General features: G+C 38.3%; 1 protein-coding gene across 3 annotated transcripts in view; it reads right to left on the bottom strand.

Annotated features, from left to right (window-relative positions):
* Window positions 1–4,718, bottom strand: part of osbpl8 (oxysterol binding protein-like 8) — a 52,863-nt gene extending 48,145 nt beyond the window's left edge. For all 3 annotated transcript variants that reach the window (XM_062997372.1, XM_062997381.1, XM_062997389.1), the window contains exon 1: window positions 4,602–4,718. The gene's annotated coding sequence lies outside the window, so the exon portion shown is untranslated. The remainder of the gene's footprint in view (window positions 1–4,601) is intronic.
* Window positions 4,719–4,976: the final 258 nt, after the last annotated feature.

The following is a 4,976-nucleotide window of genomic DNA, read 5'->3' as shown; positions in this document are numbered from 1 at the left end:
GTATATACACACACACACACTAACACACACACACACACACTAACACACATACAGTATATACACACACACTCATTACATATATACACACACACACTAACACACACACATACAGTATATACACAGACACTCAGTATATATACACACTAACACATACAGTATATACACACACACTCATTACATATATACACACACACACACACTAACACACACACATACAGTATATACACAGACACTCAGTATACAGTATATACACACACACACACTAACACACACACACACACACACTAACACACATACAGTATATACACACACACTCATTACATATATACACACACACTAACACACACACATACAGTATACACACACACACACTAACACACATATAGTATATACACACACACTAACACACATACAGTATATACACACACACACTCATTATATATATACACACACACACACTAACACACACATACAGTATACACACACACACACTAACACACATATAGTATATACACACACACTCATTACATATATACACACACACTAACACACACACATACAGTATACACACACACACTAACACACATATAGTATATACACACACACATACAGTATACACACACACACACTAACACACATAGTATATACACACACACTCATTACATATATACACACACACACACTAACACACATACAGTATATACACACACTCATTATATATATACACACACACACTAACACACACATACAGTATACACACACACACTAACACACATAGTATATACACACACACTCATTACATATATATACACACACACACACTAACACACATACAGTATATACACACACACTCATTACATATATACACACACACTCATTACATATATACACACACACACACTAACACATACAGTATATACACACTCACTCATTACATATATATACACACACACTAACACACATACAGTATATACACACACACACTCATTATATATATACACACACACACACTAACACACACATACAGTATACACACACACACACTAACACACATATAGTATATACACACACACTCATTACATATATACACACACACTAACACACACACATACAGTATACACACACACACTAACACACATATAGTATATACACACACACATACAGTATACACACACACACTAACACACATAGTATATACACACACACTCATTACATATATACACACACACACACACTAACACACATACAGTATATACACACACACTCATTATATATATACACACACACACTAACACACACATACAGTATACACACACACACTAACACACATAGTATATACACACACACTCATTACATATATACACACACACACACACTAACACACATACAGTATATACACACACACTCATTATATATATACACACACACACTAACACACACATACAGTATACACACACACACTAACACACATAGTATATACACACACACTCATTACATATATATACACACACACACTCATTACATATATATACACACACACTAACACACATACAGTATATACACACACACACTCATTACATATATACACACACACACACACTAACACACATACAGTATATACACACACACTCATTATATATATACACACACACACTAACACACACATACAGTATACACACACACACTAACACACATAGTATATACACACACACTCATTACATATATACACACACACACACTAACACACATACAGTATATACACACACACTCATTACATATATATACACACACACTAACACACATACAGTATATACACACACACACTAACACACATACAGTATATACACACACTCATTACTTATATACTGTATATATACACACACACACTAACACACACACTAACACACACATACAGTATATACACACACACAGTATATATACACACACACACTAACACACATACAGTATATACACACACACTCATTACTTATAAATACACACACACTAACACACATACAGTATATACACACACTCATTACTTATATACTGTATATATACACACACACACTAACACACACACTAACACACACATACAGTATATACACACACACAGTATATATACACACACACACTAACACACATACAGTATATACACACACACTCATTACTTATATATACACACACACACTAACACACACACATACAGTATATACACACACATTCATTACATATATATATATATATACACACACACTAACACACACAGTATATACACACACACTCATTACATATATATACACACACACACTAACACACATACAGTATATACACACACACTCATTACTTATATATACACACACACACACTAACACACACACATACAGTATATACACACACAGTATATATACACACACACTAACACACATACAGTATATACACACACACATTACATATATATACACACACACACACTAACACACACAGTATATACACACACACTCATTACATATATATATACACACACACACTAACACACACAGTATATACACACACACTGCTCATATATATATACAGTGTATCACAAAAGTGAGTACACCCCTCACATTTCTGCAGATATTTAAGTATATCTTTTCATGGGACAACACTGACAAAATGACACTTTGACACAATGAAAAGTAGTCTGTGTGCAGCTTATATAACAGTGTAAATTTATTCTTCCCTCAAAATAACTCAATATACAGCCATTAATGTCTAAACCACCGGCAACAAAAGTGAGTACACCCCTTAGTGAAAGTTCCTGAAGTGTCAATATTTTGTGTGGCCACCCCTATTTCCCAGAACTTCCTTAACTCTCCTGGGCATGGAGTTTACCAGAGCTTCACAGGTTGCCACTGGAATGCTTTTCCACTCCTCCATGACGACATCACGGAGCTGGCGGATATTCGAGACTTTGCGCTCCTCCACCTTCCGCTTGAGGATGCCCCAAAGATGTTCTATTGGGTTTAGGTCTGGAGACATGCTTGGCCAGTCCATCACCTTTACCCTCAGCCTCTTCAATAAAGCAGTGGTCGTCTTAGAGGTGTGTTTGGGGTCATTATCATGCTGGAACACTGCCCTGCGACCCAGTTTCTGGAGGGAGGGGATCATGCTCTGCTTCAGTATTTCACAGTACATATTGGAGTTCATGTGTCCCTCAATGAAATGTAACTCCCCAACACCTGCTGCACTCATGCAGCCCCAGACCATGGCATTCCCACCACCATGCTTGACTGTAGGCATGACACACTTATCTTTGTACTCCTCACCTGATTGCCGCCACACATGCTTGAGACCATCTGAACCAAACAAATTAATCTTGGTCTCATCAGACCATAGGACATGGTTCCAGTAATCCATGTCCTTTGTTGACATGTCTTCAGCAAACTGTTTGCGGGCTTTCTTGTGTAGAGACTTCAGAAGAGGCTTCCTTCTGGGGTGACAGCCATGCAGACCAATTTGATGTAGTGTGCGGCGTATGGTCTGAGCACTGACAGGCTGACCCCCCACCTTTTCAATCTCTGCAGCAATGCTGACAGCACTCCTGCGCCTATCTTTCAAAGACAGCAGTTGGATGTGACGCTGAGCACGTGCACTCAGCTTCTTTGGACGACCGACGCGAGGTCTGTTCTGAGTGGACCATGCTCTTTTAAAACGCTGGATGATCTTGGCCACTGTGCTGCAGCTCAGTTTCAGGGTGTTGGCAATCTTCTTGTAGCCTTGGCCATCTTCATGTAGCGCAACAATTCGTCTTTTAAGATCCTCAGAGAGTTCTTTGCCATGAGGTGCCATGTTGGAACTTTCAGTGACCAGTATGAGAGAGTGTGAGAGCTGTACTACTAAATTGAACACACCTGCTCCCTATGCACACCTGAGACCTAGTAACACTAACAAATCACATGACATTTTGGAGGGAAAATGACAAGCAGTGCTCAATTTGGACATTTAGGGGTGTAGTCTCTTAGGGGTGTACTCACTTTTGTTGCCGGTGGTTTAGACATTAATTGCTGTATATTGAGTTATTTTGAGGGAAGAATAAATTTACACTGTTATATAAGCTGCACACAGACTACTTTTCATTGTGTCAAAGTGTCATTTTGTCAGTGTTGTCCCATGAAAAGGTATACTTAAATATCTGCAGAAATGTGAGGGGTGTACTCACTTTTGTGATACACTGTATATATATATATATATACACACACTAACACACACATATGTATATGTACACACACATACATTATAAATACACACACACACATATATATATATATATATATATATATATATATATATATATACACACACACACACACACACACACACACACACACATATATATATATATATATATATATATATATATATATACTCACACACATACTTTATATATATATATATACACACACTAACACACACATACATTATACATACACACACATATATACACCCACACACACCCACACACACACACACACACACACACACACACACACACACACACAGTGAGGTATAGATCTGTATGAGCGGATGCAGAAGGTGGATTGAGCGGTGAGATGAGTCAGTACCTGATCTGTGTGTAGATTCTCTCTGGATCACCCGCTCCGGACCCTCCGCATCCCTGTGCACTCGTTACAGAGCTGATCCGGGTCTCTGATACTCGGGAACTAAACCGCGTCACAGTGCGCCGCTCTTCCGGTTACACTCCCTCCCCCCCCTCACACCCGGGAGTGACGTCACAACCTCAGCACTAACACCGCTCTCAGATCAGCTGCAGCGCACTCCCACTGCGATTGGCTCAAACTCAAACACGTGACTCATGTACATAATAAAAGTTACTCACCCAAAATAAAAGTACCGTTCACTCATTTATTTACTCACTCACTAATCACTTCACTTATTTATCATTTTATTTATTCACTTTAATGATTCATTCAGTCATT

The sequence above is a fragment of the Trichomycterus rosablanca genome, chromosome 1 (genome assembly GCF_030014385.1).
Source record: "Trichomycterus rosablanca isolate fTriRos1 chromosome 1, fTriRos1.hap1, whole genome shotgun sequence".
Lineage (NCBI taxonomy): Eukaryota > Metazoa > Chordata > Actinopteri > Siluriformes > Trichomycteridae > Trichomycterus > Trichomycterus rosablanca.
The sequence above is the reverse complement of the archived record's forward strand: the minus strand, read 5'-3'. Positions and strand labels throughout refer to the sequence as shown.